Genomic DNA, 17,163 nt, shown 5'->3' with positions numbered 1-17,163 from the left:
TTGAAACGGGTCAATAAGAAAAAATGACTACCAGGCTTAAAATGTTTGGATTGATTAATATATGAACACTTTTATTACATAGAAAATTTGCATATTAATTGCCTTATTTGGATTTACATTACGCTGCAGGGTTTGAAGCCAAAGTCAAGTCTAATATTTCGAGAGACTTGTTGTTTGTTCTCCATTCATTCGCGGTGCATTTTGTTTGTTTTTGTACACAAATTTTAAACTCAATTAAAAACACACACAGCCACCTGCAGTCAAACACTACAACCCAAAAAAACCATACACACACACACACTCACTCACACCGTTAAACAAAAAATAAAACTCACAATCAATATTAATTAAAATGCAGGCGTATATTCCTATTCCCCAGAGCGCATTTGGCATTGCACACCCACACGCACCCTTCATTCATCCAGAGTGAGTTTTCATAATTCGACTTAAAATGCTACGAGGCAATTTACAGTGTGTGTAGCAACAGAAGCAACAACAACAAAAACAAATAAAATGCACATTCCTCGTAGGTAAAAACAGGCCGCCTGCTGTTGCTGCTACTGCTGCATTACAACAACAACAACAACACTAGAGACAGCAGCAGCAACCAATGCGGCATAATAAAAACAACCCCTGCCCAGGGCAAAACTCATCATCCCCCATACCGCCCCCCCACAAAACGGTTTATTCACCACCACCGCAGCAATTGCAACTCAAGCTAGAGAGTTTTTGGCAGAGCTTTTGAGCTTAACTTATGAGCATGCGCATGGCAAAGACTAGTAAAATATCCAGTAGACTCGGGTATACCATGCAGTAGGTAAAGATTTGAAAACAGATTTAAATGAGATTAGATATGAGTGTGCAAGGCAATTTTAAGGGCTATTAAATTTACTTTTGTCTCTTACATCCATTTTAATGACTCTAATATACCCTTCCACCCTATGTGTGCATGGTATAAAATAACTCAAGCAGAGGGTGGCAAAAGCTGCAGACATTGTTTGCCATTTTTGGGTGGAAACTTACGGCTCTGTTGCGTTGGCGTTGGACATTGCGCCGGTGAATTTAGCGACGTAGAGACGGGGGTGTTGTTTGAGTGATGTGCCAGAGAGAGCGAGAGAGTGAGCGAGCTTTTGCCACCTTTTGTTGCTGTCGCTGTAACAACTAAGCAAAGTTCAATTGTGAAATTTTTGTTGGTTTTCTTCAACTGTGTTTGTGCGTCTGTGTGTGTTAATTTTTTTCCTACTTTTTGCCAGTTTATTGAAAGACGTTCGCGAGTGCGGTTGCGGTACTCATAACGGTAGTTTGTAGTGCTGAAATATAACGGGGTAACACGACGACGGGTCAGTTTCGTAGGCGTGAAATTGCCAAAACTGGGGGTTGAAAATGGGGGAAAATATGAAAATATAATACAAGAAAATTTCAAACAAAAATATTGCATCAGCAAATATTTCAAATTCTGCAAGTGTTGAAAAGTGTGAAAAAACCAAACCAAACCAAAAAAAAGAAGAAGCTACCACTGAGATAACTGTAATTGTGGAACCGTGTTGCTTCGCGTGGGCGTGGGTGGCGGTTGAGCGTCATACGCAGACACCGCAAAACTTTTTCCTCCTCTCCCTATGTTGACGCCACCATCCAACAATTTTGAAAAAAAAACAAGTGCCAGAAGTTTTAGTTCCTCTTTTTTTTTCCATTTTTTTGTTTCCCCCTCCTCCCCCTCCCCCTCTATTCCTGTTTTTGTTTGGCCAAAAGCCGCGGGCGTGGCTGGAACAAGGAACAAGCAAAGGATAAGGATAAGGCCACGGCTGTCACGGCAGGCATTTCATTTGTTTTCCCTTTTCTTCCACCTTCGTTTTTTATGTTCCTCTTGGCTTCCATTTTTACCACGTTTTTTTTCTCTGGTGTTAATTTGCCGTGCATTTTTCAGGTTGAAATAACTGAAAACTAAAATAAAAACTCAGAAACTCTACGAGCAAAGCTATTAAACGGATTTAAAAATTGTTTAGCGGTGAGTTTGAGTTGAGATATACATATTTGAAAAAAACTGTTTGAAAATAACTTTGACAACCCTTGAAGTAGAGTTATTCCATAATATTTAACTTAAGTTTGTACAAAACTTCATGTTGAACTTTTTTACTCAAATATTTTCTTTTTTATAAGTTTTTGCTCAAACTTTTGACCACTAATTAAAGTGGCTAGAAAATGAAAATAGCCAAGAATCAATTAATTAGTAAATGGCTAAATGGAAAATTGAAATAATCAATAATTAAATCAAAGATTTATGAGTGTTTTGTTCTTGTTACTCTAAAGTAAATAATACTAGGTATTTTGATGCCTTTCGGACTTAGTTTTTGAAATTTACTTATTTAAAATTAAGAGAAATGCAGTTTTAGTGATTTTGCCTAAGGTTTTTCTTTTTTAAAGACACATAATATATTCCTTCGATCCTGATAACAAACTAAAAGAAAATAAAACAGATTTAAAACTGCTTTGGTAAGATAATCTTATCATTAGATTATCTTAGGTTTTATTACAGAATATCTACATGTTTTTCAACTTTCATTAGTAAAAACGGGTTTTTAAAGGTAAAAATCTTTGTTTTTTGAAGTCATATATTACATATTTTCCCATATTTAGTGTTTAATTTAAGAATGAAAATATAAATGAATACTTCACTCAGTTAAAAATAAACAACTATTATTTACTAAAAATTTAACCACAGATACTTACATAGGTCGATTCCGTCTTTTAAAAACTTTATAGAAGCATAATGAAATGGTCAACTTTTTGAAAATCTTTTGTTTTTTGAGTGCTGCAGTTGATGTCACTTTTTGTATAAAGTTATTTGGGCAATGAACATTCTGGAAAGCAGATAATTTGCTCTGTCAAAATAGAAATACGATAAATTTCCTGCAATCAACAGACAAACAATGATAATAGCAAAGTGATGGCCACTTGCAGTTGAGGATTTAAAGCTTCAGTGCTCTCAGATTTGCTACTGAAGTAAACAAAAATCCTCTGGAAAGAGGATGCACATAAGTATGTATGTATGTTTGGACCCGGACCTGGAGAAGGAGCCGGACCGCATATGAAGCAAACCAGACCGACCAAACTGAACTGAACTGAACCACTCATGCATAAATTTCCAATGCAAATTTTGTGTGCGTACAGAAAATTCAAATCAGAGCACAGCAGCTCATTCACAGACATATGGTGGAGGACAGATAGAGATGGTTTGGTTAGTAGGATGGGATACTTTATTCCTTGGGAATGGGTAAATGTCCGGTTAACTAAACAAAAGAAAAGAAAAGCAAATTGTGAAGTGCTTAGAATGCGTTTTGTCAACATTATCCAAAAAAAAAAAGAAGAAAAGTAATGAAAAAAGGGACAAACCTATGCCTGGTTTTCGTTCGAGGATGTAGATAAGCGTCATGTGTGTGTGTGTGTGTGTGGGTGGTGAACTGGGAGGCTGGGTGGGCTTGGTGGTTGGGCTTTGAATGAACGGGGAGAGAATGATTAATGCTACAGAAATTGCTTTCGAATTGGTGGTTGTGTGACACGGAGACCTAAGACCCCGAGACTGGCAAATGCACAAACGAGCCGCCAACGCCTGTTGCCTCTGATGGACCATGTTTGGGTCTGCCCAACCCTACTCAAGGACACGACAACACGAACACGAAACAACCCTCATCTGGGCATGGAGCTGCAACAAAAGCATGAATTATTCAGTTTACAGATGCATAGATGCATGCAAAAGAAGAAAAAAAGAAAAAATACAACAAAAAAAGAAACAGAAAACAGAAAATAAAACCAGACGGCCGGGGCTAACTTCGACCGCGTCAAAGTTTGTATACCCTTGCAATTTTTTTGGTAACTCTTTCCTTACCTAACGGCCATCAAAGTGAAAAAACGTTTAAGCTAAAAAGGCTAATGTTTGCGAAAGAACGGCCTACATAGGAAATAACGGAGATATTGATCAAAGTCACTGTTTTCCACCGATCGTTCCTATGGGAGCTATATGATATAGTTACCCGATCCTTATCAAATTTGGCACAGTCATTAAGAGATATATTAAACTAACAAATGTTTAATTTGAAAGCAATCGCTTCAAAAGTAACGAAGTTATTCACCAAAGTCACTGTTTTCGAAAGATCGTTCCTATGGGAGCTATATGATATAGGCACCCGATTTTGATCAAATTTGGCATAGTTGTTTATATGTGTAATTAACTCACCAATATTAAATTTCATGACAATAGCTCAGAAAATAACGAAGTTATTGAGAAAAGTCACTGTTCGTGACTTTGCCATTTGTATGGGAGCTATGTGATATAGTGATCCGATCCGGCTGAATCCGAGATATACAACGCCTGCAGTATATACAAGCCTACATGCAAAATTTCAGCTCTCTAGCTCCAACGGTCTAGGAGGAGTTTGCGTTGATCCAGACGGACGGACAGACGGACAGACGGACGGACGGACGGACGGACGGACGGACGGACGGACGGACGGACGGACGGACGGACGGACGGACGGACATGGCTATATGAACTCGTCTCGTCATGCTGATCAAGAATATATATACTTTATATGGTCGGAGATGCTTCCTTCTATGCGTTGCACACTTCTGACCAAAATTAATATACCCTTTTTGCAAGGGTATAAAAATAGTAAAGCAAAAGAATGAAAGGAGAGAAAAGGCAAAAAACGTAACGGAAGGGCAAAAGCTAGATATAACGAGCAAAATCCCTGACAGTACTCATTCTCTCTTCGTCCTCCTCAGCTCTAGGCTTAAGTGCACTGTATCCTTGAGCAAAGCAGTGCACAAGAAGTTGAGTTTGTTGCCCCAGCCCTCCCAATTCCCCCCCTAGATCCTCCAGACTCGGAATAATTGCACACTGCATTGCATTCGTTACTCTACTCTTTGAGAAGATGAAAAAAAGTTAAAGAAACAGCTTGTGTTAAGTTTATGATTTCGACATGAATTCAAATTTATGTATTTCACAAGCAAAAATCTCTTATCTAATATGAAATCCCTCTGGCAAGAGGATTAACATATTAAGGCCTGTTTCACTCTCCCGAAAGTTCTCTTTCTATCGAAATGGCACAGTGGAACAGTGGGGCATTCTGTGGGCTGATGGCAGAACTAAATTAGATTGCGTGCAAAATGTGCAAAAAGAAAAGAAAAAACTATGAAATGAGACGTTGGTGGCGGCAGGTGCAAACTGCGTTGTCGACAGGCCAAGTCTTACCTTCCCGATCTAGTTTCAACATGGTTGGCTCCCACCTCAGTTTATGTTAGTTGCGTGATTAGTCGTCCGCCATTTCCGTCTGGGCACGGTGAATGTAATCTCTTTAGGTGCAATTAATAATGTGCCGACGCCATTTTCCAAAAGCGAAACTTTGCTTTCAACTCGAGCCACGAGGACAAACTTTCTCCTTTTTTTATCCCCCATTCACGCGTAGATAAACTCAACCACAAATAGTGAGGCGTTGGCGTTTACCTAGAGGAAGGATGCCTAAAAGGCCAACAACCTAATTTAATGAGCGAGAAATTATAATTTTGCTAGGAGAAAGTTTCTGCAAAAGGATATTTCTTTGAAATCCATGAAAGTAGAGCGCATTCACCAGGTAAATCGTAACATATGCTCGAAAAGCCTTGAAGTGTCTCTAATTCTAACCAGGTGCAACAAACCTATTTGTATAAATAGTTGAAAACGAATGAACCTTATAAAGAAATCGAATCATAGGCTTCAGAAAAGTTTAAGCGTGTAAAGTTCTTACAAAAAAAGTGATTCACCATAGTTCCAGGGGAAAACTGATCCTACTTTCTGTAAGAAAAAACCTTTGAAACAGTCTTGATTAACTTATAAAAGTTTAGTCAATGTTTTAATCATAAATAATAGAAAATATCTGTTATTCTTAGGAAAAACTTTTGAAACTGTCTCGATACAATTCTGAAAGTATTTTTAATATTTTGAGTCATCTGCAATCTTGTAATAAACAAAGATACAGGCAAACAAACATTTACAAGAATATATCAAATTTATAGGCCTTTTTTTTGATGCTTTAATAACACGTAAAGGGATCGACGTTCAATTTGAACCCTAAAGTATGCTATGGGCTACTAAAAAATTCATTGTATTCTCAAAATTTATAACATTCTGTATGCTCTTTGTTAGGTAAGAAACTTAACAATTAGCATGTAAACTATGTTTACTTTAAGAATTATAATTTATCCACAATACATTGGGTACAAAAATTGTACTTTTAAATGGTCTATTGCATACTTTAGGGGGCAAATGTGCCCTATTTTCTACATATATCAGGTTACTGTAACAGGTTCACCATTACAATTACTCATTCGTAAAAGGATTGCAGCGGTTTTTTCGTCTGTTTTGCATTTATGAAAATCATCTATACTATTATAGATATGATGTTATATATTAACTACTTTATCCAGTGGCAGTTCTGGCGCTTTAAAATGTAGCACTTTTCTCCCCAAGGTATGCATTAAATAGTCCGAGAAAACATTTTATTAAACATAGAACGAAAAAAGAAATTTCGAAATGAAATAAAAGAATCGTTAAAGCAAAAATAAGTTACAGACAATTTTCAAGATAGAAGACCAATGAAAAGTTAACAATTTGTTTACTACAGTGAATACTTTTCCAGCCTATTGAATACTTTAAGGGGCAAAGTTATTCCCATTACTCATCCCTAGATCTTTTGCTGTGAGATGAAAAAACGTATGATAAAAGAATTATATCACCCAGTGCATTTAGTCATAGTTTTGCTGCTCAAGCTATACATATTTATATATCTTCTTCTGTCTACGTACTTGATTCATCAACTCATAATTCACTTAATTCAGAAATTTTTTCTTGATGATTTGAATTTTGTGATCATGTAGACTAATCTCTTTGTTGTAGACATATTTTCTAACAGATGTCATAGAAACATTTCATTTCTTTTAATTAAAAAATTAATTATATTTTTTTATTGTTTTTTGTTTTGGCCTCAGATTGTTGCCCCTGACCTTTGACAAAAGCAAAAAAAGCGGCAGCTGGTTGCCTCATTAAAGCTGTAAAAATGTATATAAAAAGGAAAAGAGATTTTCTAATGTTGTCATCATGGCAGGAAATCACAGTGCGAAACAATTTGATTTTCATTCGCAGTTATTGTTGCTGTTGTTGTTGTTGTTATCCAGTGACAATTTAATTAATTTCAGATTCGACCACTAAGCCAAAACTAAGAGGGAAAAATTGTTTGGGGTGAAGTGGGTGGGTGGATGGAATAGAAAAAGCGAATGGGAAGCAGCAAACAGCAACAAACAATATAAATTTATTTAATTCAGAGTTCTCTTTCTCTTTCTATTTATTTTTTTTTCTGTACTTTTGTTTAGGTGTCTGGCCAGTCCACCCACTTGTCAGTCAGCCGCTTGATTCTGAGCCCGAGTTTATCATTCAGATCACGTAACTTGTGTGCCACCAGCATTATTTTTTTTCATTTTCATTCACTTATGTTGAATGCGGCGTGGGGGCAACAACACCCCGAGAAAAGCTTTTGTCGATACCCATTAAACATGGGATAAAGTAAAATGGGTGTATTCAGCATCGAAGAATGCTAAAATAGCTGTATATTTTAATTTAATAGTCACTCTAGAGTTGACACTAGAGTCTTTGTGGAATGATTAAGTCTTGTTTAGTTCTCTTTGATGACCCTCAAAGTATGCAAAGTAATTTTTTTTTAATTTTATATGTTTTTGAATGTTCTATTGCTGAAATATTATCCATAAGCAACTAGGACTGTTTTTTTGGATACAGAAAAATCGAAAACTTTTCAAAAAATGATTGTTTCAATTTCCTATTGTATACCTTAGGGGACAAGGACGCCTAACACCACTTCTGGTCCTCAATTACTACCGTTGATTCATTCTATTCAATTATTCTCAAATCTGAACTGCTTTTGGGAGGATCTACGACTGTGAAATGGGGAACCATTAGCTCCTTTAAGTATGCAACGGGCTGCAAGTGTTCCAGTTTTGCAAAAAGTTTTGAACTTCGTATGCATTGCAACTTAAAAATTGTGTACAAGCAATGCTCGATTTTTCATCCGTTTTTACATGCTTCAAAAATCGAATTATTAGCGGGGTATTGCATACTTTTGGGAGCAAATGTATCTCATTTCCACCGTCTTTGATCATAATACTGGGTACTTAGGAGTCCATAACTTTAGAAATGTTACCAAGCTGTCTAGTTTGAGTCTCTCTCTGTTTGTGTGTCTTTATAATGATTACTCTTGACGCTTCGCTGCTCTTTGGCAACTTTGACGATTCTGCTGATGCTCTTCTCTGCGTGGGTTGTGATTTCTTGCTCTGGTTGTTTTTGCTTTCATTTTCGTTTACTTGCTCACGGTCTCGCATCATTTAATGTTTGTCGAAGTCAAAGTCGTAGTAGAAGTCGGACGACTTTGCCACAACTGAACTGACCAACTGACTGACATTGAAAATGTTCACATTTGGTCATTCCAGTTCGCTAGACGGCAAGTTGAGGAATTTATATTTTAATTTACATTTAATTGGTCTGATGAGAAATTGTATCATTTCAATGTGATGGTGGACAAATAAAAAAAAAATCGGAACTCTTAATTTAAACATTAATTTTTCAACATTTTGTTTTTACCTTTGACTTTCTCTGTGATAAAGAGAAATTTTAGAAACTTTTTGGGTAGACAAACTGTCACTTAAATATGTGAATTGTTTTCAATTCAACAGTATGTTGGGAAACTTTGTAGAAATCTTTTAAACAAGTTAAGTTTGTAAATATTAATGGAACTTACAGAAAGTGATTTAATTTATAAATTAATGTAATAAAAATATTTAGAAAAAGTATTGTTAATGTTAACTTTTTCGTTCTGCAAGAAATAAAGACAGATTTAAGAAACTAATCATAAACATCATGAATTGAATATGAGTTTCGTAAACTACTCAGTTTTGTAGTTGTTTATTTCTACCAATAAACTTTTAAATATTTGTTTGGGTAGTTGACATTTAAAAATATAAAATAAGCTACAACATTTAAGTTAAACTTTTTGTGACAAATCAAAAGTCGATTAAAAATGCCAAAAGATTCTTTAGAATCATAAATATTTAAAGCTGAATAAAGTTTGATCTTTCTAAGTTTGACTAATTTTGTCTCGCAAAGTTTTGCTTAAAATTAAAAATCAAAAACTCAGAAAAGTCATTGCGACTTGGGTTAAATTTTCTACACAGTTTTCCTTTCTCTACTTATTCGATTTTTCATATGAAAACATTCTTGTAACAGAGAATTTAGTTACATCATTTAGAAAATCTCAGCAAACTTTGTTTAGCATTCCTAAAATTATTCAAATTAGATCAGTCTATCAGTAAACTGACCAAAATAGAGCCAAACAAATTGTGTGTCTCTTTCAACTATATTCTATGAAGCTTATTTATATTAAAGCACATCAGTAGTCTCTTAATTAATTTAGAAAGTTATGTCATGAATGTCAATAAAATGCTCTGCGTGATGTCCATAAATATTTTCTAAAAGATGACATCTTTCTATTCTTCCACCACAGGAACATGGAATACAGAACAGGCTAAAACAAGAAATGCCCTTTGTATTAATATTAAAGTATCTATCTAGAGAGAGAGAGAGACTTATGTAATGCTCGTTATAAGTTGAGCAAAGAATTTACAGGAAATAAGAAACTGCCCAAGAGCCAAACGGAACATAAAAGTCCAATAAGCTAAGTGGGGGAAATTCAATTCGACTTGCCCGGATATTAACCTACATATAAATAAAAGGCTTAGTCAGGTGCGTCCATATAAGGGGGTGGGGCAACTTGCAGTCGGTAGTCATTTCACGGAATACCACGATTCAGGAGAATCATTTGTAAAAGGTTTCAATTTGTTGTTGATATATAATTATATACATTTGTGTGGTCAAATGGGTCAAAAATAAATATGTGAAGAAAACAACTAAGAAAATTAAATTTAAAATAGTTTCTTTATGCTAAGTTAAGGCTTTAGTTTCAACTAAAGCCTTTCCAATTAGTGAAAGACTTTGAGCTTTAACACCTTGAAGTATTGATGCTTTTGTTAACTTATTCAAATATTCCATTTGTTTTAAGTTCTTTTGTTTAATATTCCATTTCTGTTTTCGTTTTTCGGGCTTAAATACCTAATTCCTGGATGACATATCCTTTAAATGTTGGCAATTTACCAAGAACTCGTTTTTATTGAGGGCAAGTGAAACTGATTTTGCCTTGCTACCATGTTGACCACGTGTTCGTCGAACTTCAATACGGTCTCTTCGCCTTCCCCCTCCCCACACTCCTGTTTTTGGTCTACACCCCACAGAGTACACACGCACACAAACACATACCGCACACTCATTTATTAGATTGGATGGCATGGAAAACGATGTCAAAGCAAAAACAAAAAAGCCTGAAAGGTAAAAGCAGAAAATGTGTAACCATAAACCATCCAGTTAAAACCACAAAAACAATTTTTGGTGGTCCCATGGCAAAGGTTCACATATGCATGTAAATGGTTAACGAGGTGGGAGAAGGAGAACGACGAGGAGGAGGTGTGCCCTGCACAACAACAACAGCACCAACAACAACAGGAATTGTGTGTCATGCACTTTCAACCCCAGTCCTGGTTGTGCTCCTGTTCCTGCTCCCTTTAGAGACAGCTGCACATCGAGGGGAGTGACCTAGCGCCACCATGAAGAGTCGAGTCGAGTATAATCCATGAGTAATTGTCTCTCATATCGGCCAGGGGCCAAACTGAAGCCAATGGACTAAATTGAGCAATAACATCAACAAAAAAAAAACCAAACCAACCTGGAGCACATGGAAGCAACAGTCTCTGCCCTATTGCAGTGGATAGTTCTTTAGGAGTTTCCTTTCTTTTTTTGTTTTTTTATTGGGGCCCTTCGGGGTATTCTTCTGAGTAGCTTTCGTGTTTGGCATATTTTCGCTATGCTATGCTATTTTCCTGGTATTTTCTGGGTAGCACTTTTCTGTTTTAGTTTTATTTGAGTGACATTTTCGGTTAAAGGCTCCTTGTGGCGTGCACAGAAACCTTTCATCCTGCCAGCCATAAGTATCCCTGCAGCGCGTCGACACGTGTCCTGCCCAACGCTCTATGGCGCCCGCTTTGGTCCCCATGCGAACTGTTTCGGGTGTCAATGCTGTTCATTATACAAGCCTGCACAGTGGTGCAAAACCAACTGGGAAATTCTTCTCTTATATGCACTAAGGAATTTGCTACATTATCTATGCATTTCATACCACTGTGCCACATTGCCTGTCTAGGATGGTTTTAATTTCGTTTGATGTATTGAATCCCAAGCATCTCTTAAAAAAGAGAACGGTTTTCCGCCCAAACGCCCAAAAAATATTGGAAATTCTTCACCCCCCAAAAACTTTCTTGTCACCCTCCACTCTCTCTCTCTGCATCCCTCTCTCTCACCCTTTGCAGCTTGACACTTTTTGGGCAATTGTCTTACTGGGTAAATTGACTTTTCTACCTTTACTTTTTGTGCCTCTTTCTTTTTTCTATATACTTAAATATATGTAGATTTATGCAGCCATCAGATTCAATAAAAAACACTCATTATTATTGACAAATAACCATAAAAGTGGCGAAGTGCAGGGGGCAAAAAAAAACTTCGTTAGAGGAAAATTTTTCAGTATTTTTGTTTTTCGTTCTCAGAGTTTTGTTTTGTTTTTGTTTTTCCCCTCCTGAACAAGCCACGGCCCAATTCGACCATAAAAAATCCATCAGCATTGAAGCAATTCCATTAGCACGACAAAGGACGTTTCAACACAGCAAAAAAAAGTCTCCGACGACAAAAAAAACAAAAAAAAAAACACAAGCAAACAAAAAGCATCGGGAGCAGCAGCAGGAAGCGATTGGAAAGCCATAAAGCCAGTAGCAGGTCCAGTCTGTCTGTCTCTCTCTCTCCCTCTTTCTGGGTCTGTTCATATGTCCTTTTTGGTCTTTCTTGTCTGTCTGTCTGGCTGGTGTTTGCTTTGTGGCAGCAGACGGGAATTTTCTTTCTTTTTTTTCTTTGATACATAGATAAAAAGGTGAAAGTACTTTCTTTTACGATATTATGGGACTTTAATGTTATTTTCGGCAACAAAAAACTAAAATTGAAAAATTGCTTTCTGCTCAACATTAATGTTGCATAATCCTCCAGGGAGCACCTATACACACACATACACACACATGGACACACATGCCTTGACCGAATGGAATTTTCAACAAAATGCATCATGTTCCACCCAAATTAAATGGCCCAAATTTCTCTCTCTCTCTCTCTGGGTCTCTTTATTGGGCTCAGAACAAACGTAGCGGAACGCAGTGGAACTTACCTCACATCTGTGCGTGGCGAGTGGCCACTAATTGAAATGTACTGCAACTGTTGGATAAAATCCTATTACCCACAATACTCCCTCCTTTAGCCTCCCCAATGGCCACAAATAGCGTAGCAAGTCCTACGGGTACCATTCACTCCATGAATTTTACCCATTTAGGCTGCATCGAAATGGTTGTTCAGTGACAGTGACTCCCTCCCATTCGGCTGGGCTTTATGTCTAATGTGGAAATGCAATTTGCAGGCTCTATCCCAAAATCATGATACTTGTCTTTGAGCACCTTACGAATGATTATGTGAAGCATATATTGGGAGGACTCGCATCTAAATGATCATTTATTTGTCCTAAAATACACATACAGATACAGCATATTGATGGATAAATCTTTGGCAATTAATTAAAGACAGAGGGTTTCGGAATTGGTTTGAAATGCTAAAATTTCCAAAAAGGAAAAAAGTTTGTTTTTAACTGGAAAGACCAATGAAAGGTATTTTGTCTGTTTTGTGATATCAAAACGTACTCCAAAAGAAATACGAGAAATAGGATGGGAAAGATAGGTTTATAATCAAAATAGTTTAAGTTTGAGATAATTATAGATAAAACAATTGCTGGATAATTAAATCAGTTCTGATAAATAGGAAGAAGTTTGAACCAGAAGAAAAATTGTTAATAAAGTTTGAACGAGATTTATACATAGTTAGTAAAATTTTAAAGTTAAAGAGCCCAAGTCATGAACATTTGCTTAATTTACTTGTAATCAAAAAATGGTTTAGGCTGACAGAATCTAGAGAATGTAACCTAGAGCCTACAATATCCTTTTTTATGTATCTAAGTTGTGTCCTCAATTGCTTATGTAAATTTTTTATAATTTCCTACCCATGATATTGAAGATTGTTTTAACAGAATCTATTTTGAGCCTGCTTGTTAGTTTAAGTAGTTATATTTCCTTACTTGATTCAAACACGACTTCAAATAGAATCTTTCTGGATTAAAATAAGATCCTATTACGAATCGAACACAATACAAAATGTAATTCTAGAATGTGTCACATCCGATTAGGTGATAAAGCTTATCGCTGGTGATTGAACATATGACTCGAAAAGCAGTCGAAGCTGATTAAAAGCAGGGGTTATCAAGAGCAGTCATGGCTAGGATACCATTTTCTCCCGACAAAGGAGTCGTTTACAATTACAGAACGAACTCATTTATGACTATATAATCAGAAAAGGGATTCGAAAAAGATTTGCTATCGGAAATTCTATAAAATGCTTCTTGGGTCGTTACTAGGGTAACTTGTCCTAAAGTAGCTAATTTCTCTCTTCTACTTACTTCACTTTATTTTAATGATTCGCAACTAGTTTTAGCGTTGGTATTACAATAATACAAAGAGTCATTGGAGGAGACTACTAGAAGGTCGCGATAGTTCTAGAATCCCTACCCTTTGCATAGATCTTGTTTAACTTATGGGTTACAAACAAATTATATCCAGTGTGTTTAAAGAAAAATTTTATGATATTAATGGATAAAAATTGTTTAAACGTGTGGAATTACATACATAAATGTATAAACAAAAGAGAGCTTTCTGAAAAGAAATTAATTTGGCCAAAGATGTTCATTTAGTAGAAATAAAATAAAGTAATAAAGAAATTTTCAATACACTCTCAAATTTCTCTTAGGTGCCTTTTTAAGAAGATTAAAGGAATGGCAATAATTTTCATATGGAATAGCAAAACACGTGATTGTTAAAATTTCAACAATTTTCCAAATGTCCTTTGAAGTTAAGAACAGAGAAAAATAACTGATAAACTACTCCAAAACGTCCTTTGAAGTTAAGAACAGAAAAAAAGACTGATAAACTACTCCAAAGTGTTGTAGGTATTTATTTAATTTAATTACAATTATTTGATGTAACACAATTGTTGAAATTCCAAAAGATTTCAACTGTTTGCCATCAAGAAATGGGTTTGGGATGCATTTAAGTATGCAATATGTCTATGAAAATGCAATTTAATTGGTTCCATGGAAGAGTATGATATTTCTGAGTTAAATTTTGCAAGGCAAGCAACACAGAAGCAACAGGATGTGGAGGATAATGTAATGTGTAATGCACACCTCCAAGGAAGCTGCCCCAAGCGTGGCATTAACGACGGCAAACGGAAAGAGTGAGAAGGGTAGAAGAGAAAGAGAGAGAGAGAGAAGGAGGCATACGTTGCAGGAGTCCGCAAAATGCCGGGAACGTATAAAATGCCGACATATGTCTGAAAGTGAGTGTGTACAGGAGTGTGGCTGTGTCTGTGTGTGTGTGTATGTTTGTAGTTGGATAATGGGAATGCTGAAGGGAATTTGATAAGCAAGAGCAGCAGCAGCAGCATCCAAACTGAACCTCGAGCTCTTCATTCATGCCAGGCCTGGTGAAGAGGAGCACGCGATGAAGTTGGCACTGGAACTGGAGTTGGTGGCGTCGGCGTCGGCGTTGGCGTTTGGCATAAAATGGAAAACGGAAATTGAGTGTGTGTAATGCGTACTTATGGCGCACATTTTAAATGAGAATTTCACAGGCATAGCTTAGATGTTTGTATGTCCTCTTCAACTTCATCTCAGCCGCCGCTGATGCCCTCTTCACACACATATGTATGTATGTATATAAAAACCTCTGCAGTCTCAACAATTGAAAATTGGCAGCGCAACAAGTTAGATGGCTGACTTCAGGCTCACCTGAATGGGTTGCAAATATTTTTACCATCTTTATATGGCTTTTCCTCTCATGCTGTGTGTTGTGGTTGTTTGTGAAAATTCTCTACTTTTATTAAAATCGAGCTGTCTGTGCCTTGGGTAACTCCATTGCCCTGACATCTGCTGCCCCACAGAGAACTTGTCTCACAATTTTCCTGTTTCCTTCTTCATTTTTATTCTTCTCTTTTTCTGCTGCTGCTGCTGCTGCTGCCGGTGGGAACAACTTTACCGCATCGTTCGCTCCATTGCAGCCACATTTCATTTTTCATATGCCATGGCACAAGGACTGAGAAATGCGCACTTGGGGGTGTGGGGGGAGGAAACTTGGTCAAATGCAATATTAAATAAATTGCAGGTAACAGACATGCAGGTGTATACACTGCGACAAATGCCAAAAAATGGTAAAGGCCTTCATCTCCATTTCAACTTACAACTCTGACTTTATCTACATATTCTGCACTCAACTGGCGTTTGTTGCACAGTGGTTTCATTTGGCGAAATTTACTATAGAAATTTAGACTTTTTAAACCTTAATCGTTACTATATCTTAGTATATCCCAATAGGTCCAAAACGAGAGTATATTGGTCAAGATGTTCACTATTGGCATTCAAATCTGGATAAATTTAGTTAGTTTTATCAAATTTTTGAAATACTTTATGATATTTTATTCGTAATATTCACAAAAGTTAGAATTGGAATACCTTAAGTTTTAAGGATTTCGATGGCTTTTAAAAGTTTTAAGATTTGCTAGACTGAAAACGTATGAATGGATCGAGAGAGTAGTCCTTAGACAGTCCTTTCATTTAATTTTTCCTTTTTTTGAACTTTATCCCCACAATTGGTTTACGAGTCGTCGTAGAAGTTTCGATAGTCCTTGATATTAATTACTAAGCCGAGAGTCATTATTTTTTATTCGGATTCTTACCAAATACAGTCTGAGCGGTTTGGCAAATATTGATCAAATATAAGACATGTAATCCTAATTACAGATAATGGAATTGCAGGTCTTTTCAAAAGTCGATAAGGCTAAAATTCTAAATATTCACATATTATATATGCCATGTGTCAAATTGTTTATAAATATTTCCTACATTTGGTAAGATTCTTTTAAAAATTCGAGTATATATTTGGAAAGAGGGAAAAATATTCATATCCAAGGTTTCTCTTTAAATATATTCATATCGTTTCAAACAGATTGTTTTTAAAGTAAATTTAAAAAAAAAACGACTTGTAGTTCTTTTACCGAAATACCATTTCTTCCATTCCAACATTATGATTATTGTTTTTTGACATGAGTTTCTGAAAAACTTTCCATAGTCCATTTGTTGTGGGAAATAAATTTGTCAAGTTGCTTCGTTGCCCTGTTAGCCGTGTTGCAGTTGCATTTGCAATTCCTTTGGCCCAGAAGTAGTGGAGAAGAAATAGCAGCAGCAGCAGGAGCCACAAAAAAGAAGACAGACTAAGCAAAATATAGAGAGAGATAGGCAAAGAGATAGAGAGCTCTTACACATTTCATTTTATTGTCACGTACGCGCCGCGTCGCGCATTCGTTTCATAGTGAGTCTTTTTATGGTAGGTCGGTCGCTTGGCTGGTTATTTGGTTGATAGTTTGGTTTTCCTTCCGTTCGAGTCCCCCGTTTCGAATTATATTTCTATTGACATGGTATGTCTGTCTGTCTGTATGTATGTACAAATGTAGTGGTCGTCCATATAAGGGACAGTCGGTGTGAATGGAGATAACAATTATTTTTTCCAATGCCTTACAAAACAACCATTCACATTCTGGGTGTGGCGAAAATCGATTTATTAACTAGTTTCAAGAAATGACACACAAGTCTTGACTTGGTTACCATTTTGGGAAATTTCAAAACGATTAAGCAAATTAGTCAATTTGTATAAATTACTCAATTCAGTTAAACATTCAATGTTATCTATCAAAATGACTTAACGATGATGTAATGCAAAGTTTAGTATTTATTGTTTATCATTTCGACCATATAAGAAGAATGATCTCTT

The 17,163-nt window shown here is 36.3% G+C and overlaps 1 protein-coding gene across 7 annotated transcripts in view; it reads left to right on the top strand.

The window, feature by feature from the left end:
* Positions 1–1,267: 1,267 nt before the first annotated feature.
* The window catches only part of LOC6638305 (kazrin), a 54,017-nt gene continuing 38,121 nt past the window's right edge, over positions 1,268–17,163 (top strand). For all 7 annotated transcript variants that reach the window (XM_002061236.4, XM_023176559.2, XM_023176558.2 and 4 more), the window contains exons 1-2: positions 1,268–1,340; positions 1,925–2,005. The gene's annotated coding sequence lies outside the window, so the exon portion shown is untranslated. The remainder of the gene's footprint in view (positions 1,341–1,924; positions 2,006–17,163) is intronic.

Source organism: Drosophila willistoni (assembly GCF_018902025.1).
Source record: "Drosophila willistoni isolate 14030-0811.24 chromosome 2L unlocalized genomic scaffold, UCI_dwil_1.1 Seg139, whole genome shotgun sequence".
Lineage (NCBI taxonomy): Eukaryota > Metazoa > Arthropoda > Insecta > Diptera > Drosophilidae > Drosophila > Drosophila willistoni.
This window is presented reverse-complemented; position numbering and strand designations above follow the sequence as displayed.